Source organism: Scyliorhinus torazame, chromosome 18 (genome assembly GCF_047496885.1).
Source record: "Scyliorhinus torazame isolate Kashiwa2021f chromosome 18, sScyTor2.1, whole genome shotgun sequence".
Classification (NCBI taxonomy): domain Eukaryota; kingdom Metazoa; phylum Chordata; class Chondrichthyes; order Carcharhiniformes; family Scyliorhinidae; genus Scyliorhinus; species Scyliorhinus torazame.
Genome location: NC_092724.1, coordinates 19,969,972 through 19,994,744, shown reverse-complemented (window position 1 = coordinate 19,994,744; position 24,773 = coordinate 19,969,972). Strand labels below are relative to the sequence as shown.

The following is a 24,773-nucleotide window of genomic DNA, read 5'->3' as shown; positions in this document are numbered from 1 at the left end:
ATGTGCAGGTTAGGTCGATTGGCCACGCTAAAATTGCCCCTTAATTGAAAAAAAAAAATAGGGGTACTGTAAATTTATTTATTTTTAAATGAAAAGGAAGAATGTGCTGGGTGATGGGGAGACGGTGGTGGAATGGAACTAGGTGAGTTGCTCATTCGTAGAACTGGTACAGACATACTGGGCCAAATGGGCTCTTTCTGAAATTCTGTAATTTGGCCAGTGGAATGTTTACAATCTGACAGCAGTCCGAATGTTGGAAGGTAAGGAGTTTCCTAATTAGCCCTAAGGGGGCACGGTGGCACAGTTAGCACTGCTGCCTCACAGCGCCAGGGACACGGGTTCAATTCCGGCCTCGGGTGACTGTGTGGAGCTTGCACATTCTCCCCGTGTCTGCGTGGATTTCCTCTGGGTGCTCCGGTTTCCTCCCACAGTCCAAAGATGTGCAGGTTAGGTGGATTGGCCATGCTAAATTGCCCCTTTGTCTAAAGATGTGAAGATTAACTGGGGTTACCGGGACAGGGCGGGAAAGTGGGCCTAGATAGAGTGCTTTTTCAGATAGACGGTGCAGGCCCGATGGGCTGAATGGCCTCCTTCTGCACTGTAGGGGTTCTATGACATCTGTGACGTGACCTGGGTGGACAGTCAGATAAATCACACCTTTTGTAATTAGGCCAATCAAATTAAATGGGGTAAAACGGTCTCCATAGGCTCTTCTGTTTAAAGAAAGTATAAGTGGAAATGAAGAGCTTTTATATGTTGCATTGCCTAACACAGAGTACCTGAGGCATGACGAGGGTGTAACTACACCCCCTTATGAACTGGCCTGATTAATACTACACTCCTGTATGCTTCACCCGATGCCGGTGTCTATTTATTTGCATTGTGGGCCTTGTGTTGCACTTTTATGTATTTTCTTTTTATTTTCTTTTATTTTCATGTACTAAATGATCTGTTTGAGTTGCTCGCAGAAAAATACTTTTCGCTGCACCTCGATACACGTGACAATAAACAAATCCAATCCAAACATGGGGAATGTGCCTCTAACAATGGCCAAATGGTAATGATGTTGCTCTGTGTTGCTGCTGCTCAAACATTCGTACTTATACTGAATAAAACACAATGATACATATGATATTGCCAACAGGCCGCATCTGTTAACCATGTATTTAATCCCTGATTTAGCTGCGAACATCAAATGAAGATCAAGTTGAAGAGTTTAGGATGGAAGAGTAGGAGGAATGAGGATGTGGTGTCTGGAGAGTTTGAGGCTACTCTGTGTCAGGAAGGTAGGGAGGTGATGGGTGAGTGTTACAACCCTCCCAGGGGTCACGGCCTGTGGACCATCGGTTCCCCGTGACCTCCACAGAGTGCAAACTTCTCCGGCAACGGCATCCTGTCCTGGGATCACTCTGTGCGGGTTCTACACTGGCGACGAGGATCAAGTCGAGCTGCTGTCGGCGCCAAGTGCTGTGAACTCAAACCTCTTTCCATTGGCCTCAGGAGGCTGCTCTTCAACCAGCTTCACATTGGAAAATTGGAGCAATTTGATGCAGGTACCGATGATTGGGGGCAGTACATTGAGCGAATGCAATACCGCTTTAGAACAAACGTTATAATCGGCAGTGAACGGCAAACGGTAACCCTGCCCACGGTTTGTGAAGACATCACTTACAGTATCATTACAAATCTGACCTATCCTGATGCACCAGATACCTGATCTTTCGCCGCCTTAGTAGCCTTAGTCCGGGAACATTTTAACCCCAAGTCACTGATAATTGTCCGCCGTTCCCGATTTCACACAGCTCCCCAGAGTCAGGAAGAATCCATTACCGACTTTCTGGCCCGCCTACGAAAACTTGCTGAGTTCTGCGAGTTCGGGACGATATTGAACAAAACACTGAGAGACCATTTGGTTTTGGGGGGGATCTGCGACGCAGCACCGTAACTAAGCTCCCAGCGGAAATTCACTTGAATTTGCAACAGACGATTGAGATAGCCATCTCTCAGGGGATAAAAGGGGAAAAATGTACAATCTGTGTGTATTGTGTGGTGTTGTTGCGGTGTTGCCACGTTGAAGTGTGTTTGGATTAAAGTATCATTTTAAAAAAAAGACATAGCCATCTCCCATGAAACGCTGAACAGGGAGTCCAGGAGCTCATAGGCATGGTGGTCCTGAACGTAGGCTGCTCGAATGAGCGCCCGGCACCCTTTCCAAGGTCTGAAGAGAAGGGCCCCTGACCTAGGGATGATTACCATAGGGATGCAGATCGCCACCGAAGAGGCCTAGAGGGCTGTCGAGCAGTCTCCCATGATCGAGAAGACCCGGACGACGGATACGGGCCAGCAACAGGCCGCTGAGACTGAGGCGACAGATGATCCCAAGAGGGCCCACCCCAGCTCCTTCGACCGCCTTCCCCGTGATCGAGCACACTATTTGGATGAGGAAAACCACTCGTACCAGCAGTCGCACTGCAAAGTGGCACCGCGAGGATCCATGTCAGACTTCGGGTGAACGGGCACCCCACACGGATGGGGTCGGGTACAGGAGCAGCAGTCTCTGTAGTCAGCCACCGAACATTTGACCAAATCCGACCGGGCATCCAGACATTGGCTCCATGTGACACGAACGCCCAGCCGCCAGTCATGATGTGCCACGTAGGCATATTGTGGGTTGGCATGGAGGAGCAGGACCTTCTCGACGAGGGGATCCGATTTATGACTCCTCGCATGCTTCCGGAGGAGGACGGGCCCTGGGACTGTCAGCCAGGAAGGGAGCGAGACCCCTGAGGTGGAATTCCTGGGGAAGGCAAACATATGTTCGTGAGGGGTCTCGTTGGTGGCAGTGCACGGGAGCGACCGGATGGAGTGGAGTGCCTTGGGAAGAACCTCCTGCCAGCGGGGCACTGGGAGACCCCTCGACCATAGAGCCAGAAGGACTCTCTACCTGTCCGTTTCCCCGGGGGTTGTAGCTGATCGTCCTGCTTGAGGCGATGCCCTTGCTAAGCAGGAGCTGACGCAACTTGTCGCTCATGAAGGAGGAACCCCGATCGCTATGGATGTCGGTGGGGAAACCGAACAAGGCGAAGAGACTGTGCAGGGCCTTGATGACGGTGGCAGAGGTCATGTCAGGGCACGGGATGGCAAAGGGGAAGCGTGAGTACTCATCAACAACGTTGAGGAAGTACACGTTATGGTCAGTGGAGGGAAGGGGCCTTTGAAGTCGACGCTGAGGCGTTCAAAGGGGCGGGAGGTTTTTAACCAGGTACGCTCTGTCGGGCCGATAGAAGTGCGGTTTGCACTCTGCGCAGACCTGGCAGTCCCTGGTTATGGTCCTGACCCCCTCAATGGAGTAAGGCAGGTTGCGAGCCTTTATAAAATGAAAAAAACGGGTGACCCCTGAGTGACAGAGGTCATTGTGGAGGGCCCGAAGTCGGTCTACTTGTGCACTGGCACATGTACCACGGGATAGGGCATCTGGGGGCTCATTTGAGTTTCGCAGGTCGGTACGAGATCTCATAGTTGTAGATGGATAGTTCGATCCTCCACCTCAGAATCTTGTCGTTCTTAATTTTGCCGCGCTGTGTATTGTTAAACATGAAGGCAACCGACCGTCGGTCAGTGAGGAGAGTGAATCGCCTGCCGGCCAGATAATGCCTCCAATTTCACACAGCTTCTACAATGGCTTGGGCTTCCTTTTCGATGGAGGAGTGCCGAATTTCGGAGGTAAGGAGGGTATGGGAGAAGAAAGCCATGAGCCTGCCCACCTGGTTGAGGGTAGCGGCCAGGGCAAAGTCAGACGCATCGCTCCCCACCTGGAACGGAATGGACTTGTCCACAGCGTGCATCGCGGCTTTGGCAATATCTGCCTTGATGCGGTTGAAGACCAGGCGGGCCTCAGCCGTCAGGGGAAAAACGATAGATTTAATAAGCGGACGGGCCTTGTCCGCATAATTGGGGACCCACTGGACATAATACGAGAAGAACCCCATGCATCTCTTCAGGGCCTTGGGGCAGTGGGGGAGGGGTAGTTCCAGGAGGGGGCGCATGCGGTCGGGATCAGGCCCTAGGACTCCGTTTTCTACAACGTAGCCGAGGATGGCGGAAAATGTATGTGAGGTTAAGGAACTTAGTGTTGTTGAGGAATTTTTGGAGGTTGGCGTCATGGTCCTGCTGGTCAAGGCCGCAGACGGTGACATTATCTAGGTATGGGAACGTGGCCCGCAGCCCGTACTGGTCAACCAATCGGTCCATTTCTCGCTGGAAGACCGAGACCCCATTGGTGACGCCGAAGGGGCCTCTGAGGAAGTGATAGAGGCGGCCATCTGCCTCGAAGGCAGTGTATTGGCGGTCCTCCTGGCGGATAGGGAGCTGGTGGTACGCGGACTTCAAATCGACTGTGGAGAAGACTCAATACTGCGCAATCTGATTGACCGTGTCAGATATGCGGGGGAGGGGGTACGCATCGAGCTGCGTGTACCGGTTGATCGTCTGACTGTCGTCGATGACCATCCGGTGCTTCTCCCCAGTCTTGACGACCAGCACTTGGACTCTCCAGGGGCTGGTACTGGCCTCAATGATCCCCTCTCATAGGAGTCGCTGGACCTCCGACCAGATAAAGGCCCTGTCCCGGGCACTGTATCGTCTGCTCCTAGTGGTGATGGGCTTACAGTCCGGGATGAGGTTAGCGAAGAGCGAGGGTGGGGCGACCTTAAGGGTCACGAGGCTACAGACGGTGAGGGGGGACAGGGGTCCACCGAATTTTAAGGTAAGGTTTTGGAGGTGGCACTTGAAGTCGAGCCCCAGTAATAGGGCGGCGCAGAGATGGGGGAGGACGCAGAGCTTAAAGTTAGTGTACTCTACGCCCTGTACTGAAAAAGTCGCGACACAGTACCCCCGGATTGCTACGGAATGCGATCCGGAAGCCAGGGAGATTTTCTGGGTCGTGGGTAAAATTGGGAGGGAGCAGCGCCTTACCGTATCTGGGTGGATAAAGCTGTCTGTGCTCCCGGAGTCGAAGAGGCAGGCCGTCTTGTGCCCGTTGATCCGGACGGTCATCGTGGATCTCGTGAGTTGATGGGGTCGAGATTGGTCGAGTGTGATGGAGGCGAGCTTCGGAAGGTGGTGGGTGGGCTGGTCGGAGGTACAACCGGGTGATCAGGGGTCCCGGGAGGCGGCGGAGCAGTTCCAAGATGGCGGCCCCCATTGGTCACGTGTGGCTGTTGGCATCGGAGGTGGTGTCAAGGATGGTGGCCCCCATGGGTTGTGCGTGGCAGATGGGAGTACAAGATGGCGGCAAAGATGGCGGCCCCCACGGGTCGCACATGGCGGGTGGCAGCGGAGATGGCAGCCCCCACGAGTCGCACGTGGCGGGTGGCAGCGGAGATGGCAGCCCCCACGGGTCGCACATGGCGGGTGGCAGCGGAGATGGCAGCCCCCACGAGTTGCACATGGCGGGTGGCGCGGCAGATGGGGGAGGTCCCGAGAACAGTAGGCAGCAATGCTGGGCCTAGGAGTTTTAGGGATTGGTCGGGCTTGGCAGACTTTGGCGAAGTGGCCCTTCCTCCCACACCCGTTGCAAGTCGCGTTCCGTGCAGGGCAGCGTTGTCTGGGGTGCTTACCCTGGCCGCAAAAGTAGCATTTGGGGCTTCCGGCGTTGGCGGGCTGCTGCACGGCACAGGCTTGCGCTGCACTCGAGTCGCGTGATGGCGGCGCTCACGACGTCCACAAGGGTGCCGAGTGGTCGGAGGTGTAGGCCTCCATGTTCTGGAAAGCCACTTCCAGGGAGTTTGAGAGCTGCACTGTCTCAGGTAGGCCGAGCGGACCCCCTTCTAGCAAGCATTGGCGGATGTAATTGGACTTAATACCCTGATCAGCAGCTCCGTGTGCTGGGCAGCCGATACCGCCTGGCAAGCACACTTCCACAAGGCACGCAGGAATTCGGCTTGTGATTCTCCGGGGCGTTGTCGCCTCGTGGCAAGGCGGTGCCTGGCGTACACCTCGTTTACTGTCTTCACGTACTGTCCCTTCAGCAGCATTATTGCCTCCGAATACAAGGGGCGTCTCTGACAAGAAGAAAAACTTGCGGGCTCACCCGTGCGTTGAGTATTTGCTGCTTCTGGAGGTCGGTGACGTCGTCGGTGGAGGATCCGAGGTAAACTACGAAGCAGCTTAGCCAGTGCTCGAATGTTGCAGTGGCGTCGGCTGCTTGTGGGTCCAGTTCCAGGCGATCAGGCTTGAGCGATGAATTAATCTTAAAAGTTTAGCTTATTAAATTGATTAGTGAATGAAACTGAGGCTTTAATAAGCTAAACAGAAAGCCTCCTGGCCTCTGATCCCGAACTGGGACAGGGCTGGAGGTCGGCTACCTTTATACCGAGCCCGAGGGGAGGCGGAGCGATCGGGCAGTGGTTTACCACATTACATGTAATACAGTAGCAGGTTACCACACTAACAGTGGTTTACCACAAGTGCCCAATTCATTTTTTCCAATTAAGGGGCACTTTAGTGTAGCCAATCCAACTACCCAGCACATCTTCGGGTTGTGGGGGCGGAGCCCACAAAAACACAGGGTGAATGTGCAGACTCCACACGGACAGTGACCCAGAGCCGGGATCGAACCTGGGGCCTCGGCGCCGTGAGGTAGCAGTGCTAACCACTGTGCCACGTACTGCCCACCAAACCTCATGCTTTAACTGATTTCCAACTGATTAACCAAACATTCGCCGGTCCCAGAGATATCACAGGGCACTCAGTAATTAAAGTGGACTCTCAATCTCATAGAAAATCAAGTTTTTTTCAAAAACACGCTCTCCCCAAATTCTAGCCCCGTGCTGTCCAATGATTGTGCTGCCTTAGTCTTGATGGAGGCTGAGATGAGTAGAGTGAGCACTAACTGAGGGAATAAACCTGGGGCTTTCCAGCATTTTGTTGATCAGAATGGCACTATTGTCAAACAGCCTCCATGGAGATTTATATAATCTTTATTATTGTCACAAGTAGGTTTACATTAACCCTGCAATGAAGTAACTGTGAAAATCCCCTCGTCGCCACATTCCGGCGCCTGTTCGTGTACACGGAGGGCGAATTTAGAATGTCCAATTCACCGATCAAGCACGTCTTTTGGGACTTGTGGAAGGAAACCGGAGCACTACGCAGGCACAGGGAGAATGTGCAGACTCTGCACAGACAGTGATCCATGCCAGGAATCGTACCTGGGACCCTGGCCCTGTGAAGCAACAGTGCTAACTGTTATGGGCCAGGGTTTAGAGAACCCCAAAGTGTATCATGGAGTTCACCTGACCCACAACTTTTAATAGATTGTGGTGTGGGGAGCCTACGGCCCACTCTACAGGTGTGGTACAGCAGAAAAGTATTTTTTTAAAGTAAAACAATGTTTATTCTATGAACTCAAGCTAACCTTTCTAAAACAAACAGTGATCATCTTAGCAACCAGTAAATCAAATACACCCCTCCAAAGATACAAGACTGAATAATCTGTATGCTGTCCTTTTAACACCCAGAAGACTTAACAAACCTTTAAACAGAAGCACATCAGGGTTTACATTCACTACTGAAAACATTTATAATTCTGAATTCACCAAATGATTAAGAGATAGTCCTTCATGGCAGAGAGCTCAACAGTACAGCTGCTTTGGCTGACTTCAGCTGCAACTCACTCAAAAACTAAACCAAAAAGACAGACACAACCAAGCTTTTCTCAAAGTGAAACTAAAAAGCAGAACCAGAGCTCAGCTCCACCCACACTCTGACATCACTGCAGTAACATGAGCAGCCAAACATTTCTTAAAGCGACATTCTCATGACATAACCACTGTGCTACCATGCCGCCCATGTGTTTCCCTATTGGATGATGCCCCCCTGAGAATCTGGCTGTGTGCAGCCGCCTTGAACCACTGCCGTCCTGTGGTGTAGGGGTAACAACACAGTGCTGGTGGAGAGGAAGCTTTGACCCAGCAACGGAGTGTCAGAAGTGAACCTCTCGCCTCTGACCTGCTTTCTGAGCCACAGTAATAGTGTGGCTGGTGGTTCGGTTAAGTTTCTGGTTCATGGTAACCCCCTTTTCCCCAGTAACTTCATTGCAGTGTTAATGTAAGCCTACTTGTGACACCAATAAAGATTACCAGGATGTTGATTTGTACAGCAGAGTATCTCGTTAAGCATCTTCAGAGGACATCTGAGGGGAGTGCAGGTCCCATATAAACCCAGACCAGGAAATAAAGGCTAGTCCCCCCCCCCCCCCCCCCCCCCCCTCACTTCCGAAGGGACATGAACTGGTTTCACAGTCCGACAGCTTCCTGATCACGTTTCCTGATCTTTTTATTTTCAGATTTCTTTTAACTAAACGGAACTCAAATTCTCGAAGTGCCTGGTTGGATTTTGAACTCAAATAACCCACAGAAAGTCCCGTTTAAAATAACCACTTAATAACGCATCTCCAAAGAAGAGCTACAGTACTTTATTTCAGTCACATATGTCATAGAATCATAGAATTTACAGTGCACAAGGAGGTCATTCAGCCCCTCGAATCTGCACCGGTCATTGGAAAGAGCACCCTACCCGAGCCCACACCTCCACTCTATCCCGGGAACCCAGTAACCCCACCTAACCTGCACATCTTTGGACTGTGGGAGGAAACTGGAGCAACCGGAGGAAACTCACGCAGACACGGGGAGAATGTGCAGACTCCGCACAGCCAGGAACCGCAGCCGGGAATCGAACCTGGGACCCTGGAGCTGTGTTAACCACTATGCTACCGTGCCGCCCCGTGTCACTGCTTGATAAATGCTTCCACAGTCTCAGACGTGCCAAAGGTTGCTTAACACTCTGAATTCTTGATGTTTTTGCTACTCACCAATTGATTCTGACAGCCCATCAATGAGGACTCTGTTGGATCACTCGGCAACAGGGTATTGTTTGTCAGTTGTTCCCGGCACGCTCCCAACTGTTTCGCTGGATGATTGAAGTGCTTTATTAAAATAACTGAACATGCAAAAGTCACCGCAACTGAGAACAGCAGCAAACTCGACCATTTTAAAGCAGAGGGGCAGGATCCTGGATAGTCACTCAACTTCATCTTATGTCTGCTGTACCCGGGCACTTACTGCAGCCAACTCTGCACTGGCAGCTCAGCACCTATCTCAGTCCTCCTGTTGCAATATTTCAATTCAGCACACAATTGCGTCATTTCCACCATCAGATACCTCAACATTTCCTGCCCCCCCCCCCCCTCCCCAACACCCACACACACACATTTATTGGAAGTCACATGGTTCAAACCAGCTCAGATTTTGGTCACCCCCAGACAATTGTTGGACAGAGTATTGAGGCAGCTCCTAGCTTTGATTATTTAGTGTAATGACCAGCACGGTCGCACAGTGCTTAGTGCGACTAGGGGATTTTCACAATAACCTCATTGCAGTGTTAACGTAAGCCTACTTGTGACACTAATAAAGATTATTGTTATTAAGTAGTTTTTGTAATTGATTAATATATAGTTAAACTACTTAAGATGGCAAAGACTTCATTAAGACCTACCGAATGGTATCCCCCACACTTCCCAAATCCCTCAATCCCACCTCTCACCTTTCCTCTATATCCCTCAATCTTTTGTTAAATTCATTTCCGGGATCTTGGCCAGCATTTATTGCCCATCACAGGTTCTTTGAGAGTCAACTACATTGCTGTGGAACTGGAGCCACAAGTAGGCCAGGTAAGGATAGCAGATTTCCATCCTTGTGTGAGTGAACCAGATGGATTTTTAAGACAATGAACAATGTTTTCACGGTGACACAGTGGTTAGCACTGCTGCCTGACAGCACCAGAGATCCTGGTTTGATTCTGACCTTGGGTGACTGTGTGGAGTTTCCACTTTCTCCCCGTGTCTGCGTGGGTTTCCTCCGGATGCTCCGGTTTCCTCTCACAGTCCAAAGATATGCAGGTTGGGTGGATTGGCCATGCTATATTGCCCCTTACTGTATGCAGAAAGATGTGCAGGTTAGGTTGCGGTGATGGGATGGGGGGAGTGAGCTTCGGTAGAGTGCTCTTTGGGAGGCTCAGTACAGATTCAATGGGCCGAATGGCATGCTTCTGCCCTGTAGGGATTCTGTGATGGTCATCATTAAAATTTTATTGCCAGATTTCTATCTGACCTGGTGGGATCTGAACCCAGGTCCCCAGATCGTTCCCAGGGTCTCTTGATCACGAGGCCAGTAACAATACCGCTGCCTCCTCTCACTGCCTTCTTCCCATACCCTCAAGTCTGCATACAAATGCTTTACAGCGCCAGGGATCCGGGTTCAATTCCGGCCTCGGGTGACTGTGCGGAGTCTGCAAGTTCTCCCCGTGTCTGCGTGCGTTTCCTCCGGGTGCTCAGGTTTCCTCCCACAGTTCAAAGATCTGCATTTTAGGTGGATTGGCCATGATAAATTGCCCCTCGGGCAGCACCGCGGCGCAGTGGTTAGCACTGCTGCCACACGGCGACGAGGTCCCAGGTTCGATCCCAGCTCTGGGCCACTGCCTATCTGGAGTTTGCACATTCTCCCCGTGTTTGCGTGGGTTTCGCCCCCACAACCCAAAGATGTCTGTGCGGAGTCTGCACTTTCTCCCCGTGTGTGCGTGGGTTTCCTCCGGGTGCTCCGGTTTCCTCCCACAGTCCAAAGATGTGCAGGTTAGGTGGATTGGCCATGATAAATTACCCTTAGTGTCCAAAATTGCCCTTAGTGTTGGGTGGGATTACTGGGTTATGGGGATAGGGTGGAGGTGTGGGCTTGGGAGGGGTGCTCTTTCCAAGAGCTGGTACAGACTCGATGGGCCGAATGCCCTCCTTCTGCACTATAAATTCTATGAAATTCTATGTGCAGGGTAGGTGGATTGACCACGCTAAATTGCCCCTTAATTGGAAAAAATGAATTGGGTACTCTAAATTTTGAAAAGAAAAATGATAAATTGCCCCTTAGTGTCTAAACATGTGAAGGTTAACTGGGGTTATCGGGACAGGGCGGGGAAGTGGGCCTGGGTAGGGTGCTCAATCAGATAGACAATGCAGACTTGATGGGCCGAATGACCTCCTTCTGCACTGTAGGTGTTCGATGACGTCAGTGACCTGCCTTGGGTGGACAGTCACATAAATCACACCTTTTGTAATTAGGCCATTAAATTGTAGCGAGGTAATTACAGGGTTAAATCGGTCTCCATAGGCTCTTTTGCGTAAAGAAAGTATAAGTGGTGACACCCTGAGCCCAGGAAATGTAGCGCTTTTACATGTTGCATTGCCTAGCACAGCCAGCCACTCGAAATGGTATTGGGGGAGGTGCGGATTCCTGAGCAGCGGCTCCCTGACGACAGCCACCACTCCTGGCCGGGGGGGGGGGGGGGGGGGGGGGGGGGAGCTGCGGCGTGAAGCGACCATGTTCCAGACTTTGAGCAGGTCCTGGCAAAAGACGGGCAGCGCCTGCAGAGGGTAACGAAGACCCACAGATCTATGAACAGGAGCTGCACGTCATAATTCAGGCCATGCATCTGGCGGAAGAAATGCGTCGCCAGGGCACACCATCGTGGAGGGACACAACGTAAAGGTATCGTTGCAGGGTCTGAAGGCGGAAGGTCGCCACCAGAGTGCAAAGGCTCACCAGCGCCTGGCCCTCTCCGAAGCGGGAGACACAGAACTTCAGCAGCGACCCAGTGCAATCTCTAGTCCCAGAAGAACTCCACCAGCATTCTCTGGATCTTTTTGACAAAGTCAGGGGGAGGGGTCAAAGTGACTAGTCGGTACCACGACATGGAGGCTATCAGCTGGTTTATGACGAGAACTCGACCCCTGTAAGACAGCACTCGGAGTAGTCCTGTCCAGCGTCTCAAGTGAGCGGCGACCTTGGTCTCCAGCTCCTGCCAGATAGCCGGCCAGGATTCCTCAGCCGGGCAAAGATGGACTCCCAAATAGAGGAGGCTGATCCTGCTCCAGGTGAAAGGCCTGAGCTCCTCTGGGAGGGGGTCCGTCTGCCACGGACTGACCAGGAGTCCGTAATGTTTGGCTCAGTTGATCCTGGCAGAGGACGCGTCGGAGTACACAGCCCGGCACTCTCGCATCCTCCGCAGGTTAGCGGGGTCAGTGAACACGAGGAGCACGTCATTAACATAAGCCGTAAGGACCACCCCAATGCCCGGCCCACGCAGAAGCAGTCCCGACAGCCTCCTCCGCAGGAAAGGCTCCACGCAAATAGAATAAAGTTGGCCAGCAAAGGGCAGCCCTGACGGACTCCTCTCTCAAAGTGAAGGGGCGCCGTCAGAGACCCGTCAAGCTTAACGAGACCCTCTGCGGCAGTGCACAGAAGTCGGATCCGGACGACAAATTGCGTCCCGAACCCGAATGCTTGCAGTGTCCCGAATAAATATTCGTGATCCACCCTGTCAAACGCCTTCTCCTGATCAAGGGACAGGAAGGCGCTCGACACACCAGTCCTCTGGGATTGATGGACCAGGTCCCGGACCAGGTGAATGTTGTCATGGATTGTGCGGCCCGGGACCGTGTAGGACTGGTCAGGGTGGATCATGTGGTCCAGCGCGGTGCCAAGGTGCAAACTCATTGCCTTGGCAAAAATCTTGTAATTCGTGCGGAGGAGGGAGACCAGACGCCAGTTTTTAAGGTGGCGGAGGTCCCCCCTCTTTGGCAGCAAGGTAATGGTGGCTCTGCGCCATGAGAGGGGCATCTCTCCGGTTGCGATACTTTCCCCCCAGGACTCCCGCATAGTCACTCCACAGGACGTCCCAGTACGCCCTGAAGAACTCCACAGTCAGCCCGTCCAGCCCTGGGGTTTTGCCCCTGGACTGGCTGTCGAGGGCGCCGGTCAGCTCCCCCAGGCTTATAGGGGTATCAAGTCCACCGGCGCCCTCCAGGCCGACCTGCAGCAGGTCCTCCCCCAAAACCCTGCAAGCATCCTCGCTGGACGGATCCGAAGAGAAGAGAGCACCGTAGAAGCTTCGCCAGCACGGTAGCACAGTGGTTAGTACAATTGCTTCACAGCTCCAGGGTCCCAGGTTCGATTCCCGGCTGGGTCACTGTCTGCGCGGAGTCTGCACATCCTCCCCGTGTGTGCGTGGGTTTCCCCCGGGTACTCCGGTTTCCTCTCACAGTCCAAAGATGTGCAGGTTAGGTGGATTGGCCATGATAAATTGCCCTTCGTGTTCAGAAAGGTTAAGTGGAGGTTACTGGGTTACGGGGATAGGGTGGGCTTGAGTAGGGTGCTCTTTGTAAGGGCCGGTGCAGACTCGATGGGCTGAATGGCCTCCTTCTTCACTGTAAATTCTATGGGCCCGAACCTCCTCCGGACCCGAGACGAGGGACCCGCCGTCGGCCAGCAGCGTAACGAGCTGCTGACGGACCCCGCACCTTTTTTCCAGCAAGTAGAAGAAGGGGGAGCCGCGGTCCATGCCCGTAAGGATCTGGATCCGCGACCTCACATACGCGCCCCGGGACCCGACAAGTTGCGGGTCCCGCAGTGCACCGTTCTTCTCTCTGTATGCCAGCCGCAGGGCCGGGTCTTCATTGGGCTGACCGAGACGTGACTCCAGGTCGAGCACCTCCTTTTCCAACTCCTCGACCTTGGATTTCCGCCTCTTTGTCGACCCCTTCGAATACCCCTGACAGAAGGTACGCATGTGAGTCTTGCCCACGTCCCACCATAGCCTCAAGGAGGGGTGCAATTAAAATCCCCCCCCAGGACGATGCACTCGCCCGCGGCGATGGTGCCAAGATGAGTGGACACTTGTTCGAAGAAAGTCGTCTGCTGCTGGCCAGCCTGGGGAGCATGGACATTCACAAAGTGAAGTACCTCGACCCCCTCGCGCACTGTCAAGTGCAGCCACCGGCCTGGCACTGGCTCCTTGACCCCCAAGATCTCCGGCTGAAAATGTGGGGACAACAAGATAGCCACCCCACCTAAACATGAGGTTAGGTGACTCATGTAGACCCCCCCCCCTCGCCACTCCAGGCGCCGTGTGGCTTTGTCTCCCGGAGCGATGTGGGTTTCTTGCAGGAAGCACGGCGCATACTTCCCGTCCCGGAGGACCGAGAAGTTCTGGAACCTGCGGAGCGCGTCCCTGCTGCCGTTAATGTTGAGGCTGGCTATGGTCACCTCCGTGTCAGCGGTAAAGTGCTACCTTCACCGTTCAGTGCTCAGAAGGAGCAGAGGAGCGCGGGCCCCGCTCCCTCAGGAATCCGGCGAGGAAAGATTTCTGCCAGCGCTACTCAGAGGTGTCTGTGTCTCCCGTCTCTTTAACGCAGGCACGGTAAGACCGGATGAGCAGCGCCAAGTCCGAACACCGATTGGCGGCTAGCTGCGCTCGGTTTCGGCGACCGCGGTTTACACGCAGAAAATCCCGGAGTTCCCCTCGGGGCGACTTGGTGTCGGCTACGAGGGAGTCCACCCTTCTGATGGACCCAAACTCATCCCCTGTGCCCCCACCGAGCAACCGTCCTCCTCCGGGCAGTCGCAGTCTGGGACCAAGTCCTCCGCCACATTGAGTGTGGCAGACGGCACGGTCCCACCAACCAGCCCTGGGTCTGCCTCGATCCCACCACCCGGATCGTCGACAGACGGGTTCCTCGCACACTCCTCTAATTGTATCAGGCCAGAGGGCGGTGGCGGTTGAAACCCCCCCCCTCCTCTTGCGATGCCGGGTCACCGGATAGACCCGGGAACAGTTCCGGAATAAGCTCCGGGGTGGAGACGGGGACTGCCGGCGTCGGAGGCTAGGATGGAGAGGGGAGGCAACCACCACCCAATGACCCTGAGGTCAGGGAGCCGTCACAGCCCTCCGGCGTTGTAAAAAGGAACGCCTCTGGGGTGCAAAATGGCACAGGGCGGAACGGGCCCTCGGGGGTCTCGCTCGCACCCAGCCCTGAGGCATCCTGCTCGGGGGGCTGCGACAGCTCAGGGGTCGACAGATGATGGACTTGTCTAATCTCTTCTGGGGGTGTGATTTATGTTTACTGTGTTACTGTACCCTTATAATAATGTAAGGTGATGTTCCCTTTAAGACCGGGCTTGGAACCCTGGGGGACTCCGCCTCCGGCTCCGCCCACCAGGGAGTCGTATATAAGGGGCCGCTCTGTAGGCGGCACCCAGTTAGCACCAGTCTCGGCATCAGGCTAGTTCTCAGCTTATTAAAGCCTTCTTTACCGTTCTACTCTCTTGCGTCGTTATTGAGGGTACTACAATTTAATAAGCTGAACTACGTTAGGATGGACGCAGGGCTCAAGCCAGAGAAGCTCAACCTGGAAGCACGGACACCGGAGGCAAAATAAATTTTAAAGTACTGGCCTCGCTGCTTCGAGGCCTACCTGAACTCCTCGGAGACTCCCATCCTAGCGCCACGCAAGCTGCGCATACTCGATGCCCGGGTGAGTCACAGAATCACCGCCATGATCGAGAAGGCGACTACTTACGACGAGGAGGTCGAGATCCTACGCAAGCGGTTCGTCAAACCCATAAACGAGGTACATGCCCGGCATCTGCTCTCGACCTGCCGGCAGCGCTCTGGGGAAACGCTAGACGAATTTGTGGAATAGCTCATTGACTCGCCAGGAACTGCAATCATCAGGATGTGACGGGGGAAGTCCATATGAACCTGCACATCCGAGATGCTTTCGTGTCCGGCATCCATTCGACCTATATCTGGCAGCGACTCCTCGAAAATGGAGCAAAAGACCTCCAGGACACGGTAACGCTCGCCACAATCTCGCTGGAAGTAGCCCGCCACAATCTAGGCCCGTACCCCGCGGTCCCTGCGAGCCCCCTTCGTACTTCCCCAGACTCGGCCACGCTATGGGCCTGCGCTGCGTGGCGATCCGCTCAGACCGGGGGCACACCGTGCTATTTCTGTGGGCAGGGCCAGCACCCACGTCCACGTTGCCAAGCCCGCTCCGCCATCTGCGGGAAGAAGGGGCATATCACGAGGGTCTGCCTGGCCAGACCCAAGCCCCAGAAACAAAAAGATCATCAGGCCCGAAAATCAGGCTCACAGGCCCGCAGGCCTCACAACGCGGATGCGCACCGACCGGACACGTCCCTGCCTCTTTGACTCCGGGAGCACGGAGAGCTTTATCCACCCAGAAACGGTAAGGCGCTGCTCCTTGCGCACTCATCCCGCATCCCAAACCATAGCCCTCGCATCTGGGTCCCACTCGGTCCAAATCAAGGGGTATTGTATTGCGGACCTCTCGATCCAGGGCGCCGAATACGCTCGTTTCAACTTTATATCCTCCCTCACCTCTGCACCCCTCTGCTGCTCGGGCTGAATTTCCAATGCAACCACCGAAGCCTGACACTGAAGTTCGGCAGACCCTTGCCCCCCCTCACTGTATGCAGCCTTACGACACTGGAAGTCGCACCCCCCTCTCTCTTCGCGAACCTCACTCCCGACTGCAAGCCCACCAGGAGCCGGCGGTACAGTGCCCAAGACATGACTTTTATCAAGTCATGAGGTCCAGAGTTTACTGGGAGAGGGGGTCATCGAGGCTAGCAACAGCCCCTGGAACCTGCAGAAGTGGTGTAGTACGGTCCGGGGAAAAGAAACGGATGGTCGTGGACTATAGCCAGACCATAAACCGCTTCACGCTGCTCGATGTGTACCCCCTTCCTCGCATAGCAGAAATGGTCAATCGGATCGCTCAATATTTTCCACTTTCGATCTCGAATCCGCCTACCACCAGCCCCCTATCCGACCGAAAGACCGCCCCTATACTGCGTTCGAAGCAGCCGGCCGACTCTTCCACTTCCTCAGGATCCCCTTCGGTGTCACAAATGGGGTCTCCGTCTTCCAGAGGGCGATGGACCAAATGGTGGACCAGTACGGCTTGCGGACAATGTACTACGTACGCGGACAATGTCACCATCGGCGGCCATGATCAGCAGGACCATGACGCGAACCTTGAAAGGTTCCTCCAGACCGCCCGAGCCCTGAACCTGACCTTATAAAAGGGGGGATGTCATAATATACAGCAGTATATCATGGTGCAGATACACACACACTGATGGACACACAGCGGGACCAATCAACGCACACAATACCGCAGCCAATCACCAGTTAGAGCACATGCACTAGAAAGACAGGGAGCATCAGAGTTCCTGCTCATTCGAGCTGCAGCTTCCTAGTAGGACAGAGCTCACAGCCTGCAGCACAGATCTTCGCCATGTGCTGAGTGCATAGACTGGTTAGGACAAGGCATAGGTCTTTAGTTCAATCTAATATCGTGTTAACCCACAGTGAAAGTATGTTAAACAGCTTCTGACTTAATAAAATAGTGTTGCACCATTTTAAGTGTTGGTGACCTATATGTGTTCCACGGATCCAGAGCACCCAACACATCACCTCCGACAGTGCAGCACTCCCTCAGTACTGACCCTGTGACAGTGCAGCACTCCCTCAGTACTGACCCTGTGACAGTGCAGCACTCCCTCAGTACTGACCCTGTGACAGTGCAGCACTCCCTCAGTACTGACCCTGTGACAGTGCAGCACTCCCTCAGTACTGACCCTCTGACAGTGCAGCACTCCCTCAGTACTGACCCTCTGACAGTGCAGCACTCCCTCAGTACTGACCCTGTGACAGTGCAGCACTCCCTCAGTACTGACCCTGTGATAGCGCAGCACTCCCTCAGGACTGACCCTCTGACAGTGCAGCACTCTCTCAATACTGATCCTCTGACAGTGCAGCACTCTCTCAATACTGACCCTCTGACAGTGCTGCACTCCTTCAGTACTGACCCTCTGACAGTGCAGCGCTCCCTCAGAACTGACCCTCTGACAGTGCAGCACTCCCTCAGTACTGACCTTCTGACAGTGAAGCACTCCCTCAGTACTGACCATCTGACAGTGCAGCACTTCTTCAGTACTGACCCTCTGACAGTGCAGCGCTCCCTCAGTACTGACCATCTGACAGTGCAGCACTCCTTCAGTACTGACCCTCTGACAGTGCAGCACTCCCTCAGTACTGACCCTCTGACAGTGCAGCGCTCCCTCAGTACTGACCCTCTGACAGTGAAGCACTCCCTCAGTACTGACCCTCTGACAGTGAAGCACTCCCTCAGTACTGACCCTCTGACAGTGCAGCACTCCCTCAGTACTGACCCTCTGACAGTGCAGCACTCCCTCAGTACTGACCCTCTGACAGTGCAGCGCTCCCTCAGTACTGACCCTCTGACACTGTAGCGTTCCCTCAGTACTGATCCTCTGACAGTGCAGCACTCCCTCAGTACTGACCCTCTGACAGTGCAGCACTCCCTCAGTACTGACCTTCTGACAGTGCAGCACCCTCTCAGTACTGACCCTCTGACAGTGCAGCACTCCCTCAGTACTGATCCTCTGACAGTGCAGCACTCCCTCAGTACTGACCCTCTGACAGTGCAGCACTCCCTCAGTACTGACCCTCTGACAGTGCAGCGCTCCCTCAGTACTGACCCTCTGACAGTGAAGCACTCCCTCAGTACTGACCCTCTGACAGTGAAGCACTCCCTCAGTACTGACCCTCTGACAGTGCAGCACTCCCTCAGTACTGACCCGCTGACAGTGCAGCACTCCCTCAGTACTGACCCTCTGACAGTGCAGCACTCCCTCAGTACTGACCCTCTGACAGTGCAGCACTCCCTCAGTACTGACCCTCTGACAGTGCAGCACTCCCTCAGTACTGACCCTCTGACAGTGCAGCACCCTCTCAGTACTGACCCTCTGACAGTGCAGCACTCCCTCAGTACTGACCCTCTGACAGTGCAGCTCTCCCTCAGTACTGACCCTCTGACAGTGAAGCACTCCCTCAGTACTGACCCTCTGACAGTGCAGCACTCCCTCAGTACTGACCCTCTGACAGTGCAGCACTCCCTCAGTACTGACCCTCTGACAGTGCAGCACTCACTCAGTACTGACCTTCTGACAGTGCAGCACCCTCTCAGTACTGACCCTCTGACAGTGCAGCACTCCCTCAGTACTGACCTTCTGACAGTGCAGCACCCTCTCAGTACTGACCCTCTGACAGTGCAGCACTCCCTCAGTACTGACCCTCTGACAGTGCAGCACTCCCTCAGTACTGACCCTGTGACAGTGCAGCACTCCCTCAGTACTGACCCTGTGATAGCGCAGCACTCCCTCAGTACTGACCCTCTGACAGTGCAGCACTCTCTCAATACTGATCCTCTGACAGTGCAGCACTCTCTCAATACTGACCCTCTGACAGTGCTGCACTCCTTCAGTACTGACCCTCTGACAGTGCAGCGCTCCCTCAGAACTGACCCTCTGACAGTGAAGCACTCCCTCAGTACTGACCTTCTGACAGTGAAGCACTCCCTCAGTACTGACCATCTGACAGTGCAGCACTCCTTCAGTTCTGAGCCTCTGACAGTGCAGCGCTCCCTCAGTACTGACCATCTGACAGTGCAGCACTCCTTCAGTACTGACCCTCTGACAGTGCAGCACTCCCTCAGTACTGACCCTCTGACAGTGCAGCGCTCCCTCAGTACTGACCCTCTGACAGTGAAGCACTCCCTCAGTACTGACCCTCTGACAGTGAAGCACTCCCTCAGTACTGACCCTCTGACAGTGCAGCACTCCCTCAGTACTGACCCTCTGACAGTGCAGCACTCCCTCAGTACTGACCCTCTGACAGTGCAACACTCCCTCAGTACTGACCCTCTGACAGTGCAGCGCTCCCTCAGTACTGACCCTCTGACACTGTAGCGTTCCCTCAGTACTGATCCTCTGACAGTGCAGCACTCCCTCAGTACTGACCCTCTGACAGTGCAGCACTCCCTCAGTACTGACCTTCTGACAGTGCAGCGCTCCCTCAGTACTGACCCTCTGACAGTGCAGCACTCCCTCAGTACTGACCTTCTGACAGTGCAGCACTCCCTCAGTACTGACCCTCTGACAGTGCAGCACTCCCTCAGTACTGACCCTCTGACAGTGCAGCACTCCCTCAGTACTGACCCTCTGACAGTGCAGCACTCCCTCATTATTGCACTGAACAGGTCAGTCTGCTGGAATTTCTTGGACTCTCATTAAATCTGATGACAATGTGAGGAGTTGTCCAGGCTCTTCACCTGAATCAGAAGGCTCATGCCGCAATGCCGGCCGTTCACACAACAAATATTGACTGGCTCTCCAGTGCCGCGGGGGTGCAGAACGGTCAGAGGATGCGGTGATAGTCCCTTGAAGGGCAACACAGCAGGAAAGATTCACCCGGCTGGCGGACCAACTGGGACTCAAGAGTGGAGAGTAACCCCGGGGGGTGGTGCTCTGTTAGACATGTAGGTGCCGCCTGCAGGATGCTAAACTGTTCTTAGCAATAAATACCTTTCGTGTTCACTAATGAGGTCCATGACCGGCTTTACGGAGGGGAATTATGTTAAACCAAAGGCCTGAAGATCCTCTTGGGTACAGAGACCAGCATTTGTAATAAAAGCAGGCAGACTGTTCAGTCAATCACAAAAACTGGTCTCCTTGGCTTTGTCATGCTGCTGTTTGTGTGATTTTGTGCACAAATTGGCTGCCCTGTTACCAATGTTGTAACAGTGACTCCGATTAATCGGCTGTGACCGCGCTTTGAAACAATGGTGCTGTCAAAATACAAATCAATCTTTCTCTTCCCTCATGCCTCATTCTGCATCCACCAAGCGCCTCCAGTTAAACTCAAGTCCTCGCCCCTCATTGACAAGGGCCGGGTAACTCACCAGCTCCTCATGCTTCTTCGCCTCGTGGATGCGATTGTTCTTCGAAAGCTCAGACTCCAGACGCTCCACCTTTTCCTTCCAAACCCTCAGACCTTCGTGCAGATCTGCGTTTTGCCTCCAAAGCAATCGGTCATCCCCGTCGAACGGCGCATTCAGCATTCCGCGGTGACCTTGGTCTGGAGACAGGGATGGCATGTTGAACGCCACCAGGACAAGGCAGAACAGGATAAAGACTGAGCATGGGTGCCTTGTGATCCAGGCCACAAAAGCTGTCAGCATTGTCCTAGTGACCCAGGGGCTGGATGTGTTAACTTTTAGACGGCAGTGGGGAAGTGTCAACAACCAAGTAATGTTCAATATGACTGTCTGAAGAATATCAGCTCTTCCTGTAGTGAAATGTGAAAGTCACGTTTCTGTCTCTCGACATCGTCAGTGAACTTCTCAGTGTCAACACCAAGTTCCTGGAAATCACATGCTGCTCAGACGTGCACTGATTGGGGCTTTGCCTGAAAACAACAATTAAAGCTGAGAATTGGCAAAGACTCTTGGCATCACCAGAGCTTGAGGGAAGCCATATGAAATTAAAGTTTCCACTTTTATATCCAGTGTATTTAGTTAATGCTGAGGAACTTGGTTCAACTCCAAGCTTCACTTTTCATCCCACAATCCCAGCTGCTGAACGTCCGACTCCTGTCCCATCTTCCTTAAGTGTGAGAGACGCAGCACCTGGGGCGGGATTCGCCGTCGGCCAACGCCGGAATCGCGATCGGGCGGAGAAGATCGTGCACCCATCTGAGGCGGTGCCCCACTGCAGAGGAGGCAGGCGAGCCGCGGGGCGCACCTCGATTGACGGACGCATGCGTCGTGGCCATCCGCATCCATCCTGGCACACTGCCACACGCAGGGCGGATATCCCACCAGTGACACCATCAGCTAGCCCGCCCTGCAGGACCACCGGCTGTCATCAAGCCCTGCAGACACTGGGTGGACCGAGGCGGCCTACACCCGGTCGCAGAGAAAGTACGGGCAAACAAAATGACCCCTGCTCCTCGAGGCACCACAGGACTTTGCTCATTTCTTGGAGGAGTAAATTATTATGGGTGACTTATTCCAAATTTTATTACCGTTCCCCCCTCCACTTACTCTTGAAGATGCGCCAGCCTTGGGCTTGGGACAAGGCCCCGGATGCAGCGTTTAAAAAGGTGAAATGCCGGTTGTCCTCTTCAGGGATGTTTGCACATTTTGCCCATTCGAATCTGTTGTATGCCACCTGCGATGCTTCATTGTGTGGCATTGGGGCAGTTCTGTCCCATCGGATGTGTGACGGCCGGGACCGTCCGATCGTTTTGCCTCTCGGTCGCTGGCTGCAGCCAAAAGGAAATATGCACAGACTGAAAACGAATTCCGTCAATACGTGTATGGCTGCCATATTTTCTATCATCACCCATCACAAGCTATTGCTAGGCCTATTCCGTGAAGGCAAGGCAATTTCACCAATAACGTCAGTGAGGATTCAGCACTGCGTTCTGTTAAAGGAGTTGCAGGATGCAATTTCATCAGGGGATAGTCAAAAGGGTTAGATATCGAATAACCGATAGATCGGAGCGAGTTAAGATTGGAAACTAAACAAGAATTCCCAATGATCTATATGAGGGTTCATTCCCTCCCACACTCAACTAATGGTTTAAATCAGAAACTCAAGCATGGAAAAGGATTGATCTCCGAGTTATGGACTGCCAAGTTTCCATCACTTGCTGGCATAAATGAGCTGGAATATTATCCTGTGTGGAGCCAGCCCCTTGTGTCCTCATTATGCCCTTTGTTCCAATCACTGTGGTTTGCAGGATGATTGCGGTTTAACGTGGAGTTAAGTGAAAGCAGGAGATATCTATCCACGCGATACAAGTTTAAAAAAACATTGTTTTACTTTATTGCAAATCTGGACAGAACCGTTTTAGTAAACAAAATACAGATATAAAAAACAATGATTGGCCCATTGACATTTTATGTGAGAAAGTCTGCAGAGTCGTATAAATGATCATAGAAACATTCAGTCCAAAAAGAGGCCATTCAGCCCTTCAATGCCCGTGCAATTAATCCCACCCCGGTTCTTTCCCGCATCTCCGCAGTGTTGCCTTTTAAAAGTATATCCAATTCCCTTTTGAAAGTTATTATTGAATTTGCTTCTTTTTACGCAGCACCATCCAGATCACAACTTGCTGTACAACAAGTACTCGTCTCATCTTCCCCTTTGTTTTTTTTAATCAATTATCTGAAATCTATGTGGTCACTCGGTTAATATATGCAACAGGCTTGATGGGCTGAGTGAGCTTGTCCTGGTCCTATCTGATATTGCATCAGAGAGGAATGAATAACAACAGCACCCAATTTACGAGGAAATCCAATATAAGCTGTTACAGAAACAAAACTCAATACAATCCTTTTCTAAGAAGTTTTCTGGTTCTCTTATTCGACTCCTATTTGCAAAAGAAAAATTACGCCACGAGGCATTGCTTGTCACTTTAATTGTGAGACAAGGAAATGGAGCTTTATGTAAATTTACAAATTGAAACACTCGCTGTTAATCCAGGTCACCAATCTTCACAGCGAAAGACAGGTGAGCTCAGTCATTCCCCCGCGTGCCATTACAGCAAGCTTTGACCAATAAGTTGCACTGTGTCATTTGGGCGGCGCGGTAGCACAGTGGTTAGCACAGTTGCTTCACAGCTCCAGGGTCCCAGGTTCGATTCCCGGCTTGGGTCACTGTCTGTAGGGAGTCTGCACGTTCTCCCTGTGTCTGTGCCGTTTCCTCCGGGTGCTCCGGTTTCCTCCCACAGTCCAAAGGTGTGCAGGTAGACAGGCCATGATAAATTGCCCTTAGTGTCCAAAAAAGATTGGGTGGAGTTACGGGGATAGGGTGGAGGCGTGGGCTTAAGTGGGGCGCTCTTTCCAAGAGCCGGTGCAGACTCGATGGGCCAAATGGCCTCCTTCTGCACTGTAAATTCTATGATTAATCCATACTTTTGTTGGGACATGACGGGTTAAGGTTCAGGGTTCAGGAGTAGGAGAAAAGAAGATATTGAGGCGAGAGTGAATCTGGAGTTTTCAATCTCTGCGGAACTTAAGCAGATGGCCGGACGGCAGAAAGTGAGGAAACGTCACCGTTTTGAGGACTGGAAGATTCATTGGTTCATTGACAAGTTTCACAGAATGCAGATGGAGATGAAAAGGGTGGCAGATTTGGAGTAAGACTGATGTACTGGCCAGCCTTATCACTTTCTGTGCCTCAGATGTGTCCACATTAACTCTAAGCCAGGCTAATTGTTTAGTACTGTTACTTTAATAGGTGGGTTGGAAACCACACTCGGCGACAGGTCTTAGTGTCCAGCAAACCCAACCACACTTCTTCCAGAGGAAGCCTTCAGTTGGTTAATATGAAGACACGAGCGACACAGTTAGGAGTGACAAGTTGCAATGAAATGAGAATCTGGGCTTTGGTGAGATACCACCCCGACCTCCAGAAAAGCTTCAGTGCGGGTGGATTGTGATCTGGATTGTGCCGAACTACCAAACGGGAATCACATCTCGTTTCCCGCTGGAGACCACACCTAGAGATTTATTCGGAGAATTGCGCCCAATGTTCCTTCCTCTGATCACCATTAGCCACTTTGCACAGGGGAGCTTGTTTCATCTCTGCACATTGAGGACCGCACTTCATCTCAGGTCTTTGGAAGAACCCTGCACAAGGAAAAGTTTTCAAACATGTTATTACCTTTCCCCAAGTTCAACCCACCAAACCCCTTCTGCTGCCCTCGCCCCATCTTTTAAAAAATAAATTTAGAGCACCCAATTAAGGGGCAATTTAGCCTGGCCAATCCACTTACCAATCCACTTACCCTGCACATCTTTGGGTTGTGGGGATGGACAGTGACCCAGGGCCGGGATCAAACCTGGGACCTCAGCAGCGCAAGGCAGCAGTGCTAACCACTGCACCACCGTGCTGCCCGCTATTAGCCTTCTTTACCACCTGCTACAC

The 24,773-nt window shown here is 53.0% G+C and overlaps 1 protein-coding gene and 1 long non-coding RNA gene across 3 annotated transcripts in view; one reads left to right on the top strand and one right to left on the bottom strand.

Annotated features, from left to right (window-relative positions):
• The first annotated feature begins 1,204 nt into the window (after positions 1–1,204).
• LOC140395013 (uncharacterized) overlaps positions 1,205–24,773 on the top strand; it is a 30,975-nt gene continuing 7,406 nt past the window's right edge. Inside the window, exon 1 of the long non-coding RNA XR_011936094.1 lies at positions 1,205–1,553. This is a non-coding gene — a long non-coding RNA (uncharacterized lncRNA). The remainder of the gene's footprint in view (positions 1,554–24,773) is intronic.
• Positions 22,640–24,773, bottom strand: part of LOC140395011 (uncharacterized) — a 67,187-nt gene continuing 65,053 nt past the window's right edge. For both annotated transcript variants that reach the window (XM_072482322.1, XM_072482323.1), the window contains exon 7: positions 22,640–24,475. The gene's annotated coding sequence lies outside the window, so the exon portion shown is untranslated. The remainder of the gene's footprint in view (positions 24,476–24,773) is intronic.